Here is a 25,319-nt window from a genome sequence, read left to right as displayed (position 1 = left end):
GGACCAGGCATGATGGCTGACCTCTATAATCCCAGCACTTTGGGAGGCCAAGGTGGGAGGATCACTTGAGCTCTGGAATTCAAGACCAGCCTGGGCAACATGACAAAACCCCATCTCTACCAAAAATACAAAATACTAGCCGGGCATGGTGGCAGGCACCTGTGGTCCCAGCTTCTTGGGAGGCTGAGGTGGGAGGATGATTTGAGCCTGGGAGGCAGAGGTTGCAGTTAACTGTGATCACACAACTATACTCTAGCCTGGGTGACAGAGAGAGATCTTGTTTAAAAAAAGAAAAAAGAAAAAAATTATCTGGACCATCTATCTGTTCCCTACACTGCTCCTTTGCAAAAAAAGCTCTGAAAGAGTTGCTTATATCTCACCTCCCATCCTTTTCCTTTTCTCAGCCTACTCAGATGAGGCTTCTGTGCCCCAGCTACCCGCTATTCCACTAAAACAGCTCTAATCAAGGTGCCAAAGGCCACGCCTCTGTCTTCATCTTAATTGCCTTACTAGCAGCCCCTTGCTTGATCTTCTTCTTCCTGAAATGTTTTCCTCCTGAGGGCTCCATGAACTCCTGCTTGCTTGGCCTTTTCCTACCTTACTTTATACCTCCTTCATCTGCTGGTTGTCTCCTCCTCATTCACCACCAGCCCTCTAAATGTCGGAGTGCTCCAGTCTCCATCCTCAAAACTCTTCTCTTTCTTTTTTTTAAATGTATTTATTTTTATTTTTTGAGACGGAGTCTCTCACTCTGTCACCGAGGCTGGAATGCAGTGGTGCAATCTCAGCTCACTTCAATCTCTGCCTCCCAGGTTCAAGTGATTCTCCTGCCTCAGCCTCCCAAGTACCTGAGACTACAGGCATGTGCCACCATGCCTGGTCAATTTTTGTATTTTTTTAATTTTTATTTTACTTTAAGTTCTGGGATACATGTGCAGAACATGCAGGTTTGTTACATAGGTATACATGTGCCATGGTGGTTTGCTGCACCTATCAACCCATCATCTTGGTTTTAAGCCCTGCAGCATTAGGTATTTCTCCTAGTGCTCTCCCTCCCCTTGCCCCCCACCCCCTGACAGGCTCTGGTGTGTGTTGTTTCCCTCCCTGTGTCCATGTGTTCTCATTGCTCAACTCCCACTTTTTTTTTTTTTTTTTTTGAGACGGAGTTTCGCTCTTTTTGCCCAGGCTGGAGTGCAATGGCGCGATCTCGGCTCACCGCAACCTCCGCCTCCCGGGTTCAAGCGATTCTCCTGCCTCAGGCTCCCGAGTAGCTGAGATTACAGGCATGCGCCACCATGCCTGGCTAATTTTGTATTTTTAGTAGAGACAGGGTTTCTCCATGTTGGTCAGGCTGGTCTTGAACTCCCGACCTCAGGTGATCCACCCGCCTTGGCCTCCCAAAGTGCAGGGATTACAGGTGTGAGCCATTGCACCCTGCCTCAACTCCCACTTATGAGTGAGAACATGTGGTGTTTGGTTTTCTGTTCCTGTGTTAGTTTGCTGAGTATGATGGCTTCCAGTTTCATCTATGTCCCTGAAAAGGACATGAACTCATTCTTTTTTATGGCTGCAAAAAAAAATACAAAAGTATTTTTGTATTTTTAATAGAGATGGGGTTTCACCACGTTGGCCAGGCTGGTCTCAAACTCCTGAGCTCAAGGGATCCGTCCGCCTCAGCCTCCCAAAGTGCTGGGATTACAGGTATGAACCACCTCGAAGCTCTTCTCTATGGGTGCTACTCCCAAGTTTCACCTAACCTCAATGCCTGCTTTAAATACCTTTCACAGATGCCTTGCGAACACCAGTACCTCTCAAACACTTCTCTGTAGTCCAGAACTCATCCCTGAACCCAGACACAGATACTACTACCATTGTCCACTTCACATCTGCACTTAGAAGGATGCCTAGCATGTGCTTCAAACTCAACAGTGTCAAAATAAAGCTATGGTCTTTCCCCCAAATCCACTCCCCTTCAATCCTGTGCCACCCGAGTAGATGGCACCACTGCCCACACATTTGCCCAGGCCCCAAACCCAAGAGTCCCCTTATTTTTCTTCCCCTTGTGTTCCAATTCCAATGCGTCAGTAAACGCTATCAGATCACTCTCCATAAGAGATCTTGAATCCAACTTCCTTCTGTGACAACTGCTCCCATCTTATCCCAAACAACCACCATTTGTTGCCTGAACTGTTTCAACTACCTCCTAACTAGTCTCATGACCATAACTCTTGTCTTAACTATAATACATCCTCCACATAGCAGCCAGAGTGATTTTCCAAGATGTAACTGGGATCATGCCAAGCCCGCTTCCCTATTTAAAACCTCCGGTAGCTTCTCATTATGTTGATAAACCCTGCCTCTTTGTCACGGCTTACAAAATCCTATGTGATATGGTCCCGCCTACCTTTCCAGTCATTTCCTTCTTCCTCTTTGTTCACTACACTCCAGCTACAACAGCTGCCTTCTGTCATTCCTGGCTAAGGGCCTCTACCCTTGCTGTTCTTCCTGCCTAGAATACCACCTTGACTAAAAGAGCTTTCCTAGGAACTCTCCACTTGTTATCCTATGCTATCTTTCTTTATAGGACTCAGCAGCGTGTGAAATTAACTTACTTACTCACCTAGTCTCATTGGCATGTAAACTCCTGGGATTGAGAATAATAGCTGGAGAGCAGAGGCACACACTGTGGCTTGCACGCACCTCCCTGGATTCAACCGCTGCTCTACACGTCGGATTTCAGCACAGCTTCTGCCTACCCTGACTTGGTGACCCATGTGGATTGCATTGTCTGGTTTTTGACGCCCGCTCCCCATTTGACTGTTGGCTCAGCAGGTTCCCTGTATTTCAGCAGTGCTCAAAGCCTTGCTTGACAGACACCTCCTCTGCCATCTTGGACCCCAGACCTATTTCTCTGTGAAGAGAGTTCTGTCTGAGGTCAGTTAGCCCACAGGGTGCAACAGTCTAAACTGGCCCTCTAAACTATAAGAAGGCTTCACCTGAGGCCAGGCACAGTGACTCACACCTGTAATCCCAGGACTTTGGGGGGCCCAGGAGGGCAGATCACTTAAGATCACGAGTTTGAGACCAGCCTGGCCAACATGGCCAAACCCCGTCGCTACTACAAATAAAAAAATTAGCCAGGCGTGGTGGCACCTAGCTACTCAGGAGGCTGAGGTGGGATAATCGCTGTTACCTGGGAGGTGGAGGTTGCAGTGAGCCAAGATCACGCCACTGCACTCCAACCTGGGTGACAGAGTGAGACTCCGTCTCAATAAAAAAGAAAAAAAAAGAAAAGAAAAGAAAAATAAGAAAGAAAAAAAAGAAGTATTCACCTGAATAGGCCCACTTCGACCACTGGGTCTTGAAGCAACTAAAGCAAAAAAGAAACTCAAACCACTCCAAGGGAAGTGAGATTATTTCTTTCTTTTGTAAATTTTTTTTGAGACAGAGTCTTGCTCTGTTGTCCAGGCTAGAATGCATTGGCATGATCACAGCTCACTGCAGCCTTGACCTCCTGGGCTGAAGCAATCCTCCCACTTCAGCCTCCCCAGTAGCTGGGACCATAGGCGCATGTCACCACACCTGGCTAGTTTTTTTGTTTTGTTTTTTAGGGATGGGGGTCTCACTATGTTGCCCATGCAGAAGGTTCCTTTTTTGTGATTTTCCGCATGCTAAGCAGCCAAAACCACTAGGCTATCCATAAAACTGGACTGTCAGGATGTGGCTGAAGCTCACGTGACCAGAGAAATTGTCTGGCCCTGGAACAATGCATCCATCTCATCCCAATGGTGGCCGCCTGGAATAGTCTGTCAAGCATGATATTACACAATGGTCCGAAGCCCTATTCCCTACTTCACAAAGACAGCACCAATAATAATGAATACAATGAATGAATGCGATGTGCTGAGCCTATTACACAATACTAAGTGTCGAGTGCTTTACATTTATTATCTTGCTTAATTCTCACAACAAAATCAAGGTAGGTTATTATTCTTATTTAACAGATGAGAAAACCAAGGCTCAGAGACGGGTGAAAGAATTTGCCCCAGGTCATATAACAAATGAGTAGGAGAACCTGCATCTCTGACTCCAAAGCCCATGCTCACAACCCTTACCCTCTAAATAGTTGATTATGAGTGCATTCACACACCCCCACACACCAAATTATATACTCCTTAAGAGCTAGGAGTTTATTTTTGTTCCATAAAATCTTTAAGAACTAGGAATCTTTTTTTGTTCATCATCACAAAGCACAGGGACTGATGCTGAGTGGATATCAGTACATTTTGGTGAATGAATTCCTAGTACTATTGCATTTGTTTTTTGTTTTTTTTTTGAGACAGAGTCTCACTCTGTTGCCCAGGCTGGAGTGCAGTGGCATGATCTCAGCTCACTGCAACCTCTGCTTCCCAGGCTCAAGCAATTCTCCTGCCTCAGGCTCCCAAGTAGCTGGGATTACAGGTGCCCGCCACTACGCCCAGACTAACTTTTGTATTTTTAGTAGAGACGGGGTTTTACCATGTTGGCCAGGCTCATCGTGGGCTTCTGACCTCAAGTGATCCGCCAGCCTCAGCTTTCCAAAGTGCTGGGATTACAGGCGTGAGCCACTGCGCCCAGCTGCAATTGTACTATTAATTAACTTTTTTATTTATTTATTTTTTAGAGACGAGGTCTTGCTCTGTCACCCAGGCTGGAGTGCAGTGGCACCATCATAGCTCACTGCAGTCTCGAACTCCTGGCCTCAAGAGATCCTCCCACCTCAGCCTCCTGTGTAGCTGCTATTGCATCAGTGTTATGATGTATACATAGTATTATTAATAGATCAATATAAATATCCATTGCCATAACACCACTGTTGGCTTTCCTATTCCCTGCTGTTGGTCATTTGGGCTATTTCTATTGTGTGTGTGTGTGTGTGTGTGTGTTTTGTTTTGTTTTTAAGACGGAGTCTTGTTCTGTCGCCCAGGCTGGAATGCAGTGGTGTGATCTCAGCTCACTGCAACCTCCGCCTCCCGGGTCCAAGTGATTCTCCTGTCTCAGCCTCCTGAGTAGCTAGGATTACAGGTGCACACTACCATGCCTGGTTAACTTTTGTATTTTTAGTAAAAACGGGATTTCACCATGTTAGTCAGGCTGGTCTCAAACTCCTGACTTTGTGATCTGCCCACCACAGCCTCCCAAAGTGCTGGGATTATAGGCGTGAGCCACCACACCTGGCCTAATTTTTAGTTTTAATGTACAGTACAGTAATTTGCTCTTACTGGAACATGGAATGGGAAAGAAAAGTGGAAGATGAACCTAATGAAAGAAAAATAACATGCTGCATCGTTCATGAGACTATTCAGGTGAATCCAATTAAATGATATGCTAATTATACAATGGAGAAACAATTATGGAATTACAATAATAAAATTACTAGCCTTTTCTAGTAAATGTAAGTACCACAATTTTCACTAGAAAAACACATTTAATATAGTGTGTGAAATACACAGTACTCCCACCCCCAACCTAGGTTAGATTCAAAAAATTTTCAAAAGTGAGTATAAGAATACAAATGAGATTCTAACTTGGCCAGGCATGGCAGTTCATACCTGTAATCCTGGCATTTTGGGATTACACTTTGGAAGGCCAAGGCAGGAGGATCACTTGAGTCCAGAAGTTCGAGACCTGCCTGGGCAACACACAGTGAGACCCTGTCTCTGAAAAAAAGAAAAAAAAATTAAAAACAAATAAACAAAAAGCAAATGGAAGAGTATCCGAATTCTATAATTTAGTGGGAAAAAAATGTGGCTATCTTTTAGCAAAATGAATTTGGTTAATAATGTACCAGAAGTGTGTGTGTATATATCACTCTAGGACTGTGGTTTCTAGTTTAAATTTTTAAATTTGCTCTCCCAAGTTCTTTTATTGAATAACTCTCAAGTACCCTCTGGTGGATGAGATGAAGAATACTTTGGTACCAGATGTTCCGTCTGTCACCTATTCATGTATTATGTGCCTAAAAGTAATCATAACCCACATTGTTAGGTTTACATATATAAAAGATACAGGAATAATGATTATTTTTAAAGAAGTGCTTTAGATATTTATAGTCATAGCTAATGGCGAGGATTTACATTTATTTTCTGAGGTGGGATCCCCCCATGTTGCCCAGGCTGGAGTGCAGTGGCTATTCATAAGGGTGATCATAGCTCACAATAGCCTTGGACTCCTGGGCTCCTGCATCAGCCTCCTGAGTAGCTGGGACTGTAGGTGTGCACCGCCATGGCTGGCTAGAGTTTACTTTTATATTTATTAATATTAATTGTTAAAATTAATTGACAAGCCAAAACATATTAGATAATTAATAATTAATTATTAGATAATAGTATTAATACATTATATTTTTGACTTGTCAATTTATTTTAAATAACTGCCACTGGAAATTTCCCTCTTACTACTATCTTTGGAGTAAAAAATTAATATGACAGTTTTAGTCACCTTAAATAGTCATTAAACATCTTTTCAAAGGACCCATAGGTAGGTTAAAGAAAAATATTAACTTTCACTCAAATGTAAATAATTTAAAAGACTACATAACCTAACTATAATTTCTGCTTTAAGAAAACCTAAAAATGGCCGGGCGCGGTGGCTCAAGCTTGTAATCCCAGCACTTTGGGAGGCCGAGACGGGTGGATCACGAGGTCAGGAGATCGAGACCATCCTGGCGAACACGGTGAAACCCCGTCTGTACTAAAAAAATACAAAAAACTAGCCGGGTGAGGTGGCGGGCGCCTGTAGTCCCGGCTACACAGGAGGCTGAGGCAGGAGAATGGCGTAAACCCGGGAGGCGGAGCTTGCAGTGAGCTGAGATCCGGCCACTGCGCTCCAGCCCCGGCGACAGAGCTAGACTCCGTCTCAAAAAAAAAAAAAAAAAAAAAAAGAAAACCTAAAAATGAGAAACAAAAAGTCCACATTTTCCCAAATGTGTGCTGTAAGAAACTAGTTCCCTGATGTGCTGGAGGGGGAGTAAGAGAAGGGTAGTCTTTTAGCTGAGAGACATTTCAGAAGATTAATTTCCTCCCTTTGTTTTGTTTCCACACTCAACAAAGTTTCTGACAATTTGCTTTTCGTGCTACTTGCTCATGGGAAGAGCATGTCCTGGGCCACACAACACAAATTTTCCAGTTTGCTTTCACAGCTCAAGTTAGCCTTGTGAAGTTAAATGTCAGCATTCATGGTCAGGCATGGTGGCTCACACCTGTAATTCTAGCACTTTGGGAGACCGAGGCAGGAGGACCACTTGAGGTCAGGAGTTCGAGACCAGCCTGGCCAACATGGCGAAACTCTGTCTCTACCAAAAATTCAAAAATTAGCCAGGCGTGGTGGCACATGCCTGTAGTCCCAGCTACTCGGGAGGCTGAGGCACAAGAATCACTTGAACACAGTAGGTAGAGGTTGCAGTGAGCCAAGATGGCACCACTGCACTCCAGCCTGGGCGACAGAGTGAGACCATGCCTCAAAAAATAAATAAAAAATAAATGTCAGCATTTATATTTATATAAAAACATATATGCATGTGTTCTTGTATACATATAGTGATTTAGCTGAGTAGTTAATTTAGTCATAGCAAATACGCTTAACACTTAACAGACTTTTTTCTTCTTTAAGTGGAAGGGCCATAGTGGCGGACTTTCACCTTCAAAGCTATACTTTCTCTAATATTTGAAATTTTTACAATAGCGTGTTTAATGTATATAACCAAAATATATACATATATTTAAGTTACCTTTTCACTTGTAGAATTTGAGAGGTAAAAAATATTTTCCCAAAAATGTTCCCAAATGCACCTCTCAAGCTTCCACCTGCCCAGACTAGCAGAAAATCCAGTTTTCCTAAGCACAGCCCACCTACCTCCTTTTCTGCAAAATTCCCCTGCCTCTGCTTGTAGTCAAATGAAAAACCCTGTCGGGATGCTCTTGCCAAGTCCCTAGAACTGAAGCTTAGAGCGCCCCCTTGAGGCTTGAGGGGCATCCACAGTGCTGCCCAGCTCTGATTCTTTAATATGCAACCCACAAAGGTGACTTGGTATAAGAGACCCTCTTGTCAATGCTGCTGCTGTTACTCCTCCCAGTGACCTTAGAGTTCTTTATAGAAATAGTTTCTCTCACTGAAAAATATAAAAGTCATCTTCACCAGACTCTAAACTTTTCTGTTTTTTTTTTTTTTTTTTTTTTCAAGACAAGCTCTCACTCCGTCACCCAGGCTGTAGTGCCATGGCACAATCTCAGCTCACTGTAACCTCCGCCTCCAGGGCTCAAGCGATCCTCTCACTTCAGCCTCACCACCCCGAGTAGCTGGCACTACAGGCATGCGCCACCACGCCTGGCTAGTTTTTTTTTTTTTTTTTTTTTAAATAGAGACAGGGTTTCACCACGTCACCCAGGCTGGTCTTGAACTCTTAGACTCAAGCAATCCACCTGCCTCAGCTTCCCAGAGTGCTGGGATTACAAGCGTGAGCCACCATGCCCGGCCTTATGTATTATTTGTTTAAACTTCACAACATACCTCTATGATAGGTGCTATTCTTCCCATTTTATAGATGAGAAGACTGAGATTTGGAGAACATAAATAAAGGAGTTTAAGGAGACATTGCATGAATGCTCAACTTCTTGGATAAATAGGACACGAAACCCATATGGAGGTGATTCTGTCAAAAGCATCTACTCAAGGGGTCTTCAGTCTACACTTAGGATGGGCTAAGCCCAGGTTTTCCACACTAGGATGTGTGGACTTCCTGGAATAAGCAGAATCCCATAGGTACTGATACTGCAGGTAAACACAGTGCATCATCTAGGAGTATGTATTAGTCCATTTTCACCTTACTATAAAGACATATCCAAGACTGGGTAATTTATAAAGAAAAGAGGTTTAATTGACTCACAAGTCTGTATAGATGGGGAGGCCTCAGGAAACGTACAATCATGGCAGAAGGTGAAGGGAAAGCAAGGCACGTCTTACATGGCAGCAAGTGAGAAAAAGAAGACAGGGGAAAATGCCAAACACTTTTACAGCTTCAGATCTCATGAAAACTCACACATAATGTCACAGGAACATCTTGGGAGAAACTGCCCCCATGATCCAATCACCTTCCACCAGGTCCCTGCCTTGACATATGGGGATTACAGTTCGAGATGAGATTTGGGAGGGGACACAGAGCCAAACCATATCAGTTTTCCTTCAAGGTTTTTTGGGGGAAATGTTATTTTGTAGTAAGACCAATGGCTGTATTAAGGAGTATAAATAAAACATTGTAAAATATTTTGAGATAAAAAAGCAAAAAGATAAAACTAAAGCCATCCCGTTGGTGAAAGGTTGCATCACAAAATCCTGTAGGACAATGCTTCTCATGCTTTCTTTTTTTTTTTTTTTTTTTTGAGACGGAGTCTCGCTCTGTAGCCCAGGCTGGAGTGCAGTGGCCGGATCTCAGCTCACTGCAAGCTCCGCCTCCCGGGTTTACGCCATTCTCCTGCCTCAGCCTCCCGAGTAGCTGGGACTACAGGCACCCGCCAACTCGCCCGGCTAGTTTTTTTTTTTTGTATTTCTTAGTAGAGACGGGGTTTCACCGTGTTAGCCAGGATGGTCTCGATCTCCTGACCTCGTGATCCGCCCGTCTCGGCCTCCCAAAGTGCTGGGATTACAGGCTTGAGCCACCGCGCCCGGCCCTTCTCATGCTTTCACGTGCAGATGTCTCTCCTGTGGGCAGGGCCAGCTCCACAGATGTGAGGCCTGTGGAGTCGCACCTACACTTGCAGATCCTGATTCAGGATGGCTGGGCTAAGGCTGCAACTTTGCAGTTCTAATGAGTCCCACGTAATATCTGTTGTTGGTCCAAAGACCACATGTTGAGTGGCAAGACCCAGCCTTTCTCTCTATTCCTTTATTTGTAAGACTTAACTTGGAAAGTTTAAGAAGCAGTAGAGAAAGAGGGCAGTGAATCACAGCAGTCAAAATCATATAGTGAAAAGCATGGGTCTTTACCGCCACTTACTCTGTAAAATACCACAGATTGCTTTTCTCCTGCCTGATGGCTCAGTTTCCTCATCTGCAAAATGAGAGTAGCAGTCACCTCACAGAATAGCTGTGGCGGTTAAATGTGTGTAAAGCATCTCACATTCACAGTGTTCAGTAAAGACAGCTACTTTCAGGCTTTAAATGGTAGCTAAACATGAGATCACAGTGGAAAAGAAAACATTCAGGATGCTTCTTTCTTTACGTTAATCACACTTCCTATTTTCCAGTCTCTCCTCCTTGCACCTAGGAAAAAATACTCTTGGAGACAGCAATTCTGTAAAGGAAATATCACAGGACCTGCTTATTCTTTTTGTTTGTTTGTTTTTTTGTTTTTTGAGACAGTGTCTTGCTCTGTTGCCCAGGCTGTAGTGCAATCTTGGCTCACTGCAACCTCTGCCTCAAGGTTTCAAGCGATTCTCCTGTCTCAGCCTCCGAAGTAACTGGAATTACAAGTGCAGGCCACCATACCCAGGTGATTTTCTTATTTTTTTAGTAGAGGCAGGATTTCACCATGTTGGCAAAGTTGGTCTCGAACCCCTGACCTCAACTGATCCACCTGCCTCAGCCTCCCGAAGTGCTGGGATTACAGGCGTGAGCAGCCAGGCCCTGCTTATTCTTCATGCAAAACTATTTTGTTGATTTCATGGGATATATTATTAGTAGCAAGAGCTACAAGTACAAGATTAGTTTACTAGGGTTGTCATAACAAAGTAGCACAGACTAGGTGGTTTAAACAACAGAAATCTGTTTCCTTGCAGTTCTAGAGGCTAGATGGCCAAACTCAAGTCATTAGCAGGTTTGGTTTCATGCTAAGGCCTATTTCCTTGGCTCGTAAATGGTTATTTTCTTAGTTCAAGCTGCTACCACAAATTACCATAACTGGTTGGCGTGAACAACAAACATTTATTTCTCACAATTCTGGAGGCTGGCAAGTCCAAGATCATGACACTACCAAACCCAGTGTCTGGTGAGGACCTGCTTCCTGGTTTACAGGTGGTCATCTTCTCATTATATCTTCACATGGCAGAAAGCAGACAGAGAGGAAGCGAGCTCTCTCTTCTCATAGGAGCACCAGTCCCAGCATGAGAGCTCCACGTTTATGATTGGATTACCTGCCAAAGTTCCCTTCCTAATGCCATCCCAGTAGGGGTTAGGGTCCAATATAAGAATCTGGCCGGGCGCGGTGGCTCAAGCCTGTAATCCCAGCACTTTGGGAGGCCGAGACAGGCGGATCACGAGGTCAGGAGATCGAGAGACGATCCCGGCTAACACGGTGAAACCCCGTCTCTACTAAAAAATACAAAAAAATAGCCGGGCGAGGTGGCGGGCGCCTGTAGTCCCAGCTACTCGGGAGGCTGAGGCAGGAGAATGGCGTAAACCTGGGAGGCGGAACTTGCAGTGAGCTGAGATCCAGCCACTGCACTCCAGCCTGGGTGACAGAGCAAGACTCCGTCTCAAAAAAAAAAAAAAAAAAAAAAAAGAATCTGAGGGGAGGCCAGGTGCAGTGCCTCATACCTGTAATCCCAGCACTTTGAGAGGCCAAGGCCAGGGGATTGCTTAAGCCCAGGAGTTCAAAACCAACCTGGGCAACATAGCGAGACCCCATCCCTACAAAAAAAAAAATGTTTAAATAGCTGGGCATAGTAGTGCATGCCTGTAGACCCATCTACTTGGGAGGCTGAGGTAGGAGAATCACTTGAGCCTAGGAAGTTGGGGCTGCAGTGAACTGTGACCATGCCACTGTACTCCAGCCTGGGAAACAGAGTGAGACCCTATATCAAAAAAGAAAGAAAGAAAGAGAGAGGGGGGGGGAGAGAGAGAGAGAGAGAGAGAGAGAGAGAAGAAAGAAAGAAAGAAAGAAAGAAAGAAAGAAAGAAAGAAAGAAAGAAAGAAAGAAAGAAAGAAAGAAAGAAAGGAAGGAAGGAAGGAAGGAAGGAAGGAAGGAAGGAAGGAAGGAAGGAAGGAAGGAAGGAAGGAGGGAGGGAAGGAGGGAAGGAAGGAAGAGAAAGAAAGAAAGAAAGAAAGAAAGAAAGAAAGAAAGAAAGAAAGAAAGAAAGAAAGAAAGAAAGAAAGAAAGAACGAACCTGGGAGGGAATGCAAACATGCAGTTTATAACAGTCGTTTTCTCCCTACAACTTCACATGGTCTTCCCTCTGTGCACATCTGTGTCCTGATCTCCTCTTCTTTTGTTTTTTTGAGATGGAATCTTACTTTGTCACCCAGGCTGGAGTTCAGTGATGCAATCTTGGCTCACTGCAACCACCGCCTTCAGGTTCAAGCAATTCTCGTGCCTCAGCCTCCTGAGTAGCTGGGACTACAGGTGCCCGCAGCCACGCCCAGCTAATTTTTGTATTTTTAGTACAGACAGGGTTTCACCATGTTGGTCAAGCTGGTCTCAAGCTCCTGACCTCAGGTGATCCACCAGCCTCCACCTCCCCAATTGCTGGGATTATAGGCATGAGCCACCACGCCCAGCCGAACCTAATCTCTTCTTATAAAGACACCAGCCATTGGATTGGATTAGGGCCCATACATATGGCCTCATTTTACCTTAATTACCTCTTTAAAGACCCTATCTCCAAATACAGTCACATTGTTCAGTATTGGGGTTTAGGACTTCAACAAAGCAATTGGGAGGGAGAAGCACACAATTCAGCCCATCACAAACACAGAGGACAAATCCAAACATAAATAATATCAGTGAGTTAATATGAAACCCATCCTTGATTTTGGCATTCTTTGTAATATATCCTTTATTCTTAAGTGAATATTACTCATTGAGGACAGGGGGCTCTTTCCATGGAAGTGAGGCAGCATGTGTGAGAGCTTTCAGTCCGATAGAACTGATTTTGATTTGCCACTCTGCTACTGACCACTGAAAACGTGGGCAATTACTTTATGCCACTAAGCCTTAGTATTCTTAACTATAAAATGAGAATAACAATAATGCCTACTTCACAGAATTATTGTGAAGATCATATGAGATAATCTGTGTGTAACAGATTTTTTTTTCTTTCTTATTCAGCAAAGGAAGCTGCCAGCAGTTTAATATAGGTTACCTTTGTTCTTGTTTTGAGACAGGGTCTCACTGTGTCACTCAGGCTGGAGTGCAGTGGCTCTATCTTGGCTCACTGCAACCTTCACCTGCCAGGCTCAGGTACTCTTCTTGCTTCAGCCTCCTGAGTAGCTGGGATTACAGGTGCATGCCACCATATCCAGCTAATTTTTGTATTTTTTGTAGAGACAGGGGTCTTGCCATGTTGCCCAGGCTGGTCTAGAATTCCCAAGATCAAGTGATCCGCCCACTTGGGCCTCCCAAAGTGCTGAGATTACAGGCATAAGCCACCTCATCCGGCCTGTAGATTACCTTTAAATGTATCTTTTTTAAAAAATTTATTTTGTATTTTTTTGCTCACTCCATCACCCAGGCTGGAGTGCAGTGGTGCAATCTCAGCTCACTGCAACCTCCGCCTCCCAGGTTCAAGCCATTCTCCTGCCTCAGCCTCCCGAGTAGCCGAGACTACAGGCACGTGCCATCACGCCCAGCTAATTTTTGTATTTTTAGTAGACACGGGGTTTCACCATATTGGCCAGGCTGGTCTAGAACTTCTGACCTCAAGTGATCCGCTCGCCTCAGCCTCTCAAATTGCTGGGATAACAGGCACGAGCCACTGTGCCTGGCCTGAAGATATCTTTAGAGTCTTCCTTCCTTAAATGTGGAGGCCGAAGCAATGCCTTTTTGGAGTTGACTCCTTGTTGCACCATGTTGACTTCTGATTAACCCCAGTTCCAGGAAAGCCTCTAAAAGTTTTGTTTGTCTATTGTTCTTTGTGTGAGAGCACCTACTTACTGTAAATCCTGCCCTTAGGTTAAAACAACTTTGTTGATTCATAAGTAAATCATGTGGCTAAGTTAAATCAAACCTCTCCTTTGCCTGAAATAGCCAGAAAATAAAATGTGAATCTGACTATGAGGTTTTCTTAAATTGGCCTAGTAATTTTGAAGGTATTATAAGAATTGAGGAAAAGGAGACATTGTCATTTCAAAGAGTTCTTCTCTTAAGATGTAATATGAAAATATCTAACAATCTTGATTTTGCCTTCTAACTGTTCATGTATTGATATATGACATTTGTAAATATTTATGGGTTACGTGTGATGTTTTGCTACATGAATGCAATGTGTAATGATCAAAGCAGGGTATTTAGCATATCTATCACCTTGAAATTTATCATTTCTTTGTGTTGGGAACATTTCAAATCTTCTAGCTTTTTTGAAATATAAAATGGATTATTATTAACTATTTTTTAAAAAAACCTTGATGTAATTGTACTTCATTTGTCGTACATATTTTTTCTGAAGCACGAACACCCTTTCCCTGAATGCATAAGCCCTGGGTCTGGAGGGTGAGGACGCAAGGATCCACCATCTTGTCTCACCTACACCCAAGACACAGACATGGCTTCTGTTGGCAAGTCCCTAAATTCTTTTTTCTTTCTTTCTTTTCTTTCTTTTCTTTCTTTCTTTTCTTTCTTTTCTTTCTTTCTTTCTTTCTTTCTTTCTTTCTTTCTTTCTTTCTTTCTCTCTCTCTCTCTCTCTCTCTCTCTCTCTCTCTCCTTCCTTCCTTCCTTCCTTCTTTCTCTTTCTCTTTCCTTTTTTTTTTCTTTTTTTGAGACAGAGTCTCACTCTATGGTCCAGGCTGGAGTGTAGCAGCATGATCTCAGCTCACTGCTGCCTCCGCCTCCCGGGTTCAAGAGATTCTCCTGCCTCAGCCTTTCAAGTAGGTGGGATTACAGGTGCACACCACCATGCCCCACTAATTTTTGTATGTTTAGTAGAGATGGGGTTTCGACATGTTGGTCAAGCTGGTCTTGAACTCCTGATATCAGGTGATCTGCCTGCCTCAGCCTCCCAAAGTGCTGGGATTACAGGTGTGAGCCACCATTTAGAGCCACCAGCCCTAAATGTTTCTTTCTAAGGAACTGGATTTGTCAGCCTCTTTCTTCAGCCTCTCCAAGTTTCTTTGGACTTTGGGGGATGAGGCCGCATAGACCTGTCCACCAAGGAACACTAAGGAAACATCTAGGGGCCTGAGGCTTAATTGAGTGAAGGAGGTTCCCTTCAGTATGCAGGGCTCTGGGAAGGGAGTTAAGGGCAAGTTTGCAGAGTGAGCCCAGAGATCTTCTGGTGGGGACGACTAACGCCTTTTCCTAGTCCCAAACCTTCTCACTGGGATTTGGAGTTAGATATATTGGGGTGAACGTGGGCAACCCAGAAAGAATCCAGAGACAGGAGAAGGCAACAAGTCCAGGTGGGTAAAGATATACAGACCTTGTGGCCATCCTTGGCAATACACCAGGGGAAGAGTGTAGACGGTGATTCTCTGTTCTTTAAGTCCTGAATGCTGGAACTGGCTCTAGTCTATCCCTTAACACCATGAATTTGCAAAATAAGCTGATTACCTTAGTAATCTAATCCTAGAGGCTCGGCTTAGCAATGACAAGAGGCCTCTTAATTGAGCAGAACACAGGCATCCCCTTTCCCTGAACTGGGGAGCTGAGGCCCCACCTCTGCACTTTGCTCTGGCTCCCTTCTCAGTTGAAGGGTTGGGGTGCACATCCGCACCGGATCTGCTGTTTCTCCCCACCTGGAGCTTCATGAAGGAATTAAATATAAACCTTGGACGTTTGAGCTGTGAGCTGCCTCCGTGAGCGTAACCCCAAGGGAAGTGCAACCCATCCTCGGAGCCCCGTACCCCCATCTGCGGCAGATTCCACTCTAGCAACTGTGGTTGCTACAGAAGCAGAGAACCGGGGCCTGGATTTGACCACTGCCCGACACGCCACGGCCAGTTTCTGCAGCACTCAGGCCCTTCGCTGCAGTCAACCCACTGAAATAGGTCCAAACCAGCCTGAGCTTCACCTCGGGCTTCACCTAGGGCTCTTGAGCCCTAGGACAACAAAAGGCAAGGAGGATGGAACCCCACGGACAAGGTGATTGAACTTCTGAACTTCCAGCTCTTACCAGCAGGTGGAACCCCAAACAATGCAATTCCAGAACAGACTAAGAACATTGTATCCAGTAAGGGAGCACACAGCGCAGTCTCTAACACGCGGTAACCACCTTTTAAAATGAGTAGTTATTACGGGAAAGGTAATTATTAACGTAATAACTTCTTCTCCCCCTCACTATTTTATTTTTGCAAAATGGAAAGAAGAGAAGGAATTTCTCCCTGTTAGCAGAAGAATGAAACTCTAGTCCAGAATATAATTTTTTCCTTAACCTTAAAGGATTGTATAGAGGATATGAAAAGTCCTAAAGTACCCTCCTTTTTACCTTCTCACCTCTCCTGCTACCCCTACTCCTTAAATTTCAGTTGCCTACTATAGCTATAACCATAGCAACCCAGCTGGTGGGAAATTATGGAAACTCCTACTCATTCTCCTAGATTCAGGTAAGTTTTCACCTTATCTGGGAAGCCTCCACCAGTCTCCACTTTGGCATCAGAAGAGACTGTCTCACTGTTATCATGACACGGACATGCCGTGCATGCCTGTATTCGAACACTTGTCTCATTGTTTCAGAACTCTGTTGGCCTCCTTCATTGCAGAATGATCTACTTGTTCATATTTGCATCCCTGGTGCAAATGTGTGGATTAGTGCCTGGCACATAGAAGCTGCTTGGTGCATTTCTTACTCGTGAACGTCAGAAACTAAAAGAAGGAGGGGTGGAGACTGTATGGCATTGGGATGGGAGGGGAAGGGGGTGTTAACCTGGGAATGAAGTGGAGTCGGAGTGGCCTAAGGGGCAAGACAGCCAGGGAGGAGATAGGAATCATGCCCTTAACCAGGAAAGCTGTGTCTGGCACACAGGCTGTCCAGGGGAGCAGAGGGGGATAAGAAACTGGAGAAAAGCAGTGAACATAGCAACCTGAGAGTATGGGGGTGGTGGGGCAGGGAGAAGTTGAAGTTCAGATCAGTCCACAGCCTTTGAAATGGGTTGGGCAAGAGGTTCAAGACTGCGACCTGGTGAGGCCAGGTGTGGTGACTCATGCCTGTAATCCTAGCTCTTTGGGAAGCCAAGGCGGGCGGATCACTTAAGGTCAGGAGTTCGAGACCAGCCTAGCCAACATAGTGAAACCCCATCCCTAGTAAAAATACAAAAATTAGCCAGGCATAGTGGCACACGCCTGTAATCCCAGCTACTTGGGAGGCTGAGGCAAGAAAATCACTTGAATCTGGGAGGCAGAGGTTGCAGTGAGCTGAGATCGTGCCACTGCACTCCAGCCTGGGTGACAGAGCGAGCAAACAAAACGAAACAAAACAAAAAAGACTGAGACCTGGTGAAAGGGGGCTACAGAACTTTTTTAAATGGTGTTAACTGTATAGTGGAGAGGGAGATGGAGTCTAGCAGAACTGCACAGTGAAATCAGGGGAAAAAATACCTGTCTTTAATTCCTCTTCTAGTGGCTCAGGGAGGTGGGAAAGAAACAGATCCAGTATGAATACCTTGTAATCACACCCTTAACCCTTTAAACTGCTAAATGACACACATCATTTTATTTAAAAGCAATATGGACTGCTAGCCCAGCTGAACTTGGTTCAAATCCCAGCTCTTCCACTTATTAGCTATGTGAATTTAGATGTCACCTCAAGTCTCTGAGCTTCAATATATCCTATAAATAAAGGATATTAAAACCTTCCTCAAAAGACTGAGAAAATTTAACATAATGCATGTAAAGTGCTTAGCACACGGCCTGACACAGGGAGACACTTAGCACTTATTCCATCCTTGGTCTGGTTTTTTTGTTTGTTTTTTGGGTTTTTTTTTTTGAGACAGAGTCTTGCTCTGTCGCCCAGGCTGGAGTACAGTGGTGCAATCTTGGCTCATTGCAAGCTCTGCCTCCCGGGTTCAAGCGATTCTCCAGCCTCAGCCTCCTGAGTAGCTGTGATTACAGGCATCAGCCACCATGCCTGGCTAATTTTTCTATTTTCAGTAGAGACAGGGTTTCACCATGTTGGCCAGGCTGGTCTCAAACTCCTGACCTCAAGTGATCTGCCTGCCTCAGCCTCCCAAAGTGCTGGGATTACAAGTGTGAGCCACAATGCCTGGCTGGTTCTTTCCTTCCAGTGCCAGCCAAGAATGTGTTGTCCAAATAGTTCTTCCTGAATCCATCTAAATTGTACTAAATCATATCATGATTTGTTTTACAAATGGAGGCTGGGGGTTGAGTGCTCGATATGATTGCAATAATCATTTTTCAGGGTCTACAGAAGGCTATATTGGTACTTGCTAACTTTTGAACTATATTCTTCTTTCTCTCATCTGTTACCTGGTGGATGCAATCTGTGCCATTTTTCCCCTGTTCTTTCACCTTTGAGTGATGAGGCAATAATCGCTGCAGGAACATTTACTCGGCCAAACTATTTCACCAACATTTTGTCCTCAAATACATTATTTGTTTCCCATGTGAAAATTGGGCTGTCTTTCATGAACAGAGATGACAATGTGATACTCTTCATCTTCAATGGGCTTTGTTAGCTTTCTTAGAATAACAATAGGTGGTGGTGAGCTGTCCACAAACTGCTTCACTTGGGATCTCAACCTTATTAAGTAAGAAACATGATTGGAAGGCTGAAGCAGTAGACTAGAAATTTGTGTAATTACAATTCCTGCATTAGCTATAAAACTGTCCCATATCAAAGGATAGATGGGTGAACCTATAGACTGAAATTTCAAATAAGAAATCTGAAGGATGGGCCGGGCACGGTGGCTCAAGCCTGTAATCCCAGCACTTTGGGAGGCCGAGACGGGTGGATCACGAGGTCAGGAGATCGAGACCATCCTGGCTAACACAGTGAAACCCCGTCTCTACTAAAAAATACAAAAAAACTAGCCGGGCAAGGTGGCGGGCGCCTGTAGTCCCAGCTACTCAGGAGGCTGAGGCAGGAGAATGGCCTGAACCCGGGAGGCGGAGCTTGCAGTGAGCTGAGATCCGGCCACTGCACTCCAGCAAGGGGGACAGAGTGAGACTCCGTCTCAAAAAAAAAAAAAAAAAAAAAAGAAATCTGAAGGATGGTTCTCTTTGTATAATAACCATCTTACATAGGGAAAGAGGGAGTGATCTCCTATATGTTGTATCATTAATCTACTCTCAGCATATTGCCTGTCATTTGTCACTTCTTTAGAGTAATAATGAGATTGTGTAAGCACACTGGGGAACGTAAGGTCCACAAGGAGTCAATTTTTTTTCTTTTATTTTTTTAGAAACAAGGTCTCACTATCTTGCCCAGGCTGTTCTCACACTCCTGGGCTCAAGTAGTCCCCCTACATCAGCCTCCCAAGTGGCTGGGACTAAAGGCATACACTATTATGCCCAGCTAAACAGTCAATTATCAATATACGGCCAAAACTAAGAGCAAAACTCCCATTATATATGGTTTACCACTGAGATATTTGGGGATTCCCAATAGTAATAAATCTGATAATAGAAAAATTATCCATATGGTGAAATGGTCAGCATATCCCAGTGAATTCAAGTCTACAGATGCTTCATCCCCAGATACAGGTGAGTTCTAGATGGATTTTGCCACTTGTTAGATGTGTGAGCTCAGACAAGTCATTTGACCTTTCAGATTCTCAATTTTCTTATAAATTAGGAAAAACAATAACAATTGTAGAAAGAGGACAGTTTATGAAAAAAAGTGGAGCTATAATACTAAACAACAAATACTTGGAAGAAAGAAAGTTGATTGCAGATAAGGCATTTTGCAGTCCTTATATTGTCTAGGATGAAGAGAAAGCCATTGATTAACTTGAAACTTTGTTAGGTTAGTTACACCCTTCACTGAATAATCAATATAAGAATGGAAATAGAATATGTAACTTTCAAATAAGCAGAAGAAAATACAGAAAACTCAGTAAACTCAATAGAAGACAGGAACTGAGTGAAAAGAAGTAACCAAACATTAGTAAGAAAAAAAATAAGTGGGAGGCCGAGATGGGCGGATCACGAGGTCAGGAGATCGAGACCATCCTGGCTAACCCGGTGAAACCCCGTCTCTACTAAAAATTACAAAAAACTAGCCAGGCGAGGTGGCGGGCGCCTGTAGTCCCAGCTACTCAGGAGGCTGAGGCAGAAGAATGGCATAAACCCGGGAGGCGGAGCTTGCAGTGAGCTGAGATCCAGCCACTGCGCTCCAGCCCGGGCAGCAGAGCGAGACTCCGTCTCAAAAAAAAAAAAAAAAAAAAAAAAAGAAAAAATAAGATGGTAGAAATAAGCCAATACACATCAAAAATAATAATAAATGTAAAAGGACTAAATTCACCAGCTGTGATGCAGAGATTCTGAAATTGCTTTTTTAAAAGAAGAAAAAGATATTTGCTGCTTACAAGAGATATCATTTTAAAAAGATGAAAACCACCTAGGTAAACTAAATAAAACTAATTCTTGAACCAAAACTAACTAAAAGAAATTTAATGTAGCTACATTATTGTCACACAAAATAGACTTTAAAAAATAAAGCGGCCGGGCGCGGTGGCTCAAGCCTGTAATCCCAGCACTTTGGGAGGCCGAGACGGGTGGATCACGAGGTCAGGAGATCGAGACCATCCTGGCTAACACGGTGAAACCCCATCTCTACTAAAAAATACAAAAAACTAGCCGGGCGAGGTGGCGGGCGCCTGTAGTCCCAGCTACTCAGGAGGCTGAGGCAGGAGAATGGCATGAACCCGGGAGGTGGAGCTTGCAGTGAGCTGAGATCCGGCCACTGCACCCCAGCCTGGGCGACAGAGCAAGACTCCGTCTCAAAAAAAAAAAAATAAATAAAAAATAAAGCATCACTAGAGAGAGGATGGTTATGGAATTATAAGATGAGTAATTTACTAGACAGTTATTTATAAGCATTCTCAAACTTGTAAGTAACTATCAACATGGCCTCAAGACATTTATAGCAAAAATGGACATAATTACAAAAATAAGTAATTCCCAATCATAGCTGGGAAATATTAATATACTTCATTCAGAAGTTGCTAAAGAAGACAAAAGAAAAATAAGAATGCTTAAAATTTAAACAAATGTAATCAAATAACTTATACAGAACTCTGTACTCAGTGTTTCGGTATTATATATTCTTTTCAAGCACACATGGAACATTTATAAAAACTGACACCAACATAAGTAATAGAGACATTTCAATAAACACAAAATAATTTATATGATTCAAACTACATTATCTGTCTAAAATACAATGAAATTAAAAATCCTTTAGCAGAAACATAACCAATCAACCTATCGTACTATACTCCCAATATAGTTAGAAAATTTAAAACACTTTTCTAAGTAAATACACCAATTAAGAAATTATTAGGAAACTTATTAAATATTTATGACTAAGTGACAACCAAAGCACTATATATCAAAACAACTAAAGTAGTTTTTTGTTTTTTGTTTTGAGATGGAATCTCATTCTGTTGCCCAGGCTGGAGTGCAGTGGTGCGATCTCGGCTCACTGCAACCTCTGCCTCCTGGGTTCAAATGATTATCCTGCCTCAGCCTCCAGAGTAGCTGGGACCACAGGTGCACAACACCATGCCTGGGTAATTTTTGTATTTTTAGTAGAGACGGGGTTTCACCATGTTGCCCAGGATGGTCTCGATCTCTTGACCTCGTAATCCGCCCACCTCAGCCTCCCAAAGTGCTGGGATTACAGGAGTGAGCCACCACACCCGGCCTAAAGTAGTTTTTGAAGAGAAATGTATAACCTTAAATGCATATATTTGGGGAAAAAAGGATTAAAATTAATTTATCATGCAATTAAAGATGTTGGAAAAAACCACAGTGTGTATACCAAAAAAGAAAAGGAAAGAAAGACTAAAGATAGGCAAAGAAATTAACAAAATGGAACACAAACAAATAAGAAAACCAACAACACCACCAAAAGCTTGTTTATTTGAAAAGATTAATATACTAGATAATCTTCTAGTGAGATATATCAAAAAGATATTAACAATATCAGGAATGAAAAAGGGGCCAGGTGCAGTGGCTCTCACTTGTAATCCCAGCATTTTGAAAGGCCAAGGCAGGTGGATCACTTGAGCTCAGGAGTTTGAGACCAGCCTGAGCAACGTGGAGAAACCCTGCCTCTACTAAAAATACAAAAATTAGCTGGGTGTGGATGGTGAATGCCTGTAATCCCAGCTCCTCAGGAGGCTGAGGCAGGAGAATCATTCAAATCCAGGAGATGGAGGTTGCAGTGAGCCAAGATCACACCACTGTACTCAAGCCTGGGTGACAGAGCGAGACTCTGTCTCAAAAAAAAAAAAAGAAGAAGAAGAAGAAAAATTCCTTTGTGGCCAGCACAGTGGCTCACACCTGTAATCACAGCACTTTGGGAGGCCCAGGCAGGCAGATGATGTGAGTTTGAGTTTGAGTAGAGTTTGAGAGTAGAGTTTGAGTTTGAGTTTGAGTTTGAGTTTGAGTTTCAGTAGAGTTTGAGACCAGCCTGGCCAAACATGGTGAAACTCTGTCTCTACTAAAAATTCAAAAATCAGCCAGGCATGGCGGCAGGTGCCTGTAAGGAGGAGAATTCAGAATTCTCTGCAGGAGAATTGCTTGAACCTGGGAGGTGGAGGTTGCAGTGAACCAAGATCATGCCACTGCACTCCAGACTGGGCAACAGAGTGAGACTCTGTCTCAAAACAAAACAAAAAGAAATGTTAGTTTGCCATTCTGTAGGGTCTGTTTCACTTGTTCGGGCAGCTTCTTTGACGATGCCTTTTGCTCTTGAGTCTCAGACTGCATTTCTCACATATCTGTTACATTGGACTTTCTGTTGTGGAATAAAAATGGTTGCATTTACCATTAGTTAGGAGCCTGGGCTCTAGGGTCAAACAAACCAGATTTCGAATCCTGACTGTAAAACATAGCAGCTAAGATGTTCTTAGAAAAATTGAGCCTTCATTTTTTTCATCTGTAAGATGAGGCTAATGAAGGGGCCTTCCCTGCTGGGATGGTAATAAATCAAGCTGGGTTCTCCTTGCACACAGAAGTCTATGTGGAAAAAAAAAAAAGAAATCAAGGGCCGGGCGCGTTGGCTCATATCTATAATCCCAGCACTTTGGGAGGCTGAGGAAGGTGGATTGCCTAAGTTCAGGAGTTCAAGACCAGCCTAGGCAGCACAGTGAAACCTTGTCTCTACTAAAATACAAAAAAAATTAGCCAGGCGTGGCAGCATGTGCCTATAATCCCAGCTACTTGGGAGGCTGAGGCAGGAGAATTGCTTGATCCTGGAGGCGGAGGTTGCAATGAGCCGAGATCGTGCCATTGTACTCCAGCTTACGTGACAGAGCAAGACTCTGTCTCAAAAAAAGAAAAATTAAATTAATTTTAAAAAGAAATCAAGCCGGGCTCAGTGGCATGTGCCTGTAATCCCAGCTGTGGGGGAGGCTGGGGCAGGAGGATAGCTTGAGTCCAGGAGTTCAAGACCAGCCTGGGCAAGACAGAAAGACCCCATCTCAAAAGACAGAAACAGTTAGCAGCACAGTGCCCACCAGATGAAACGCTTAATGAGTGTTGTTTTCTGCTAATACTGCTAACAATTATAGCATGGTTCTACAAAGATTGTCAGTCATCTAAAAACAACAATGTATTTTACCGAATATTGACTTTTTAAAAATTCTAGAATAATGTCAGGAAAGATGATACGCATTACCCAATTAACCAAAGACAAAATTGGTGCTTTTGTGGGCCAGTCCCTTTGCAAATAGGTGCTGCCATGTGGCATTTCCAGGCAGCAGAGCCCTGTCCTCTGCTGGCAGTCACAACAGATGCCATCAGCCTTGTCAAACCAGTCTGATTAGGTCACATGGCTTCAAGTAATCTCTTTTAGTTCCCTCTCTGGCCAGTCTATAAACTGAGGTAACCAAGGAACTTGGTTCTAACACTTGATAAAGAAGGAGAATGGGGTGGGGGCGCGGGCAGAAGGATAAACAAGAGAAAATGTATTCTGGAACTAGATAGAGGTGAGGGTTACACAACATGAATATACTAGATGTTACTGATGGTAAGTTACGTTATGTATATTTTACCAAAATAGAGAGAGAGAATGATGCAAGGTTGACCCCTGAGAGTCACAGAATAATCTGCTATGTACAAACACAGAATTGGGCTATGATTCCAGTAAATAACAAAAGAAACATATAGTCACTTTACAAATTAACAGAGATGCATAAACGTGTCATGCATAAAAGATGAAAGTATTCCATGTCTGATATGGTTTGGCTCTGTGCGCCCACCCAAATCTCATCTCGATTTGTAACCCCCAAGTGTCGAGGGAGGGTGGTGATTGGATCATGGGGGTGGTTTCTCCCATGCTGTTCTCATGATAGTGAGTGAGTTCTCACAAGATCTGATGTTTTATAAATGTTTGGAAGTCGCTCCTTGGCTCTTCTCTTTCCTGACTCCTTGTGAAGGAGGTGCTTGCAACCCCTCCACTTTCTGCCATGACTGTAAGTTTCCTGAGGCCTCCCCAGACATGTGGAACGGCAAGTCAATTAAACCTCTTTCCTTTATAAATTATCCAGTCTTGGGTATTTCTTTATAGCAATGTGAAAATGGACTAATAATGTCATACATTCATGATAAAGTAAAAGTGACCTTTAGCTTATCAAGGAGACCTGAAACTTGGATCTGTATGACCTCTAAGGAGCAACTATGTACAATTCGGACTCAGTTTTACGGGAATAAATGAAATGTAACAGGTGCAAATGGTGCCACTTTCTTGCCCGTGGAAATGGAGCATTGTTCTTCAGTCTATCAAAGTTGCCTAGTGTAGAGCTTACGTTTCCTAAGAATAGCATAAAATCTACTGACTATTCTTTTCCTGCAATTAAAGTCAGGCATTGGTTATTTTTGGCTTCATATATTTAAAGTAGAAATAAGAATGTGTTCCAGCCTGGGCAACATGGTGAGACTCCATCTCTACAAAAAAAATACAAAAAAGAAAAAAAAATTAGCTAGGCATGGTGGTCTGTGCCTGTGGTCTCAGCCACTTGGGAGACTGAGGTGGGAGGATCACTTGTACCCAGGATGTAGAGGTTGCAGTGAGCCAAGATCGTGCCACTGCACACTAACCTGGGTGATAGAGTGAGACCCTGTCTTGAAAAGAAAAAAAAGAAAAAGAATGTGTTAACTGGTTCAGTGTAGTGGCTCACATCTGTAATCCCAACACTTTGGGAGGCCAAGGTGGGAGGATTGCTTGAGGCCA

This window comes from Macaca nemestrina, chromosome 12, assembly GCF_043159975.1.
Source record: "Macaca nemestrina isolate mMacNem1 chromosome 12, mMacNem.hap1, whole genome shotgun sequence".
Lineage (NCBI taxonomy): Eukaryota > Metazoa > Chordata > Mammalia > Primates > Cercopithecidae > Macaca > Macaca nemestrina.
Note: the sequence above shows the minus strand (reverse complement) of the source record.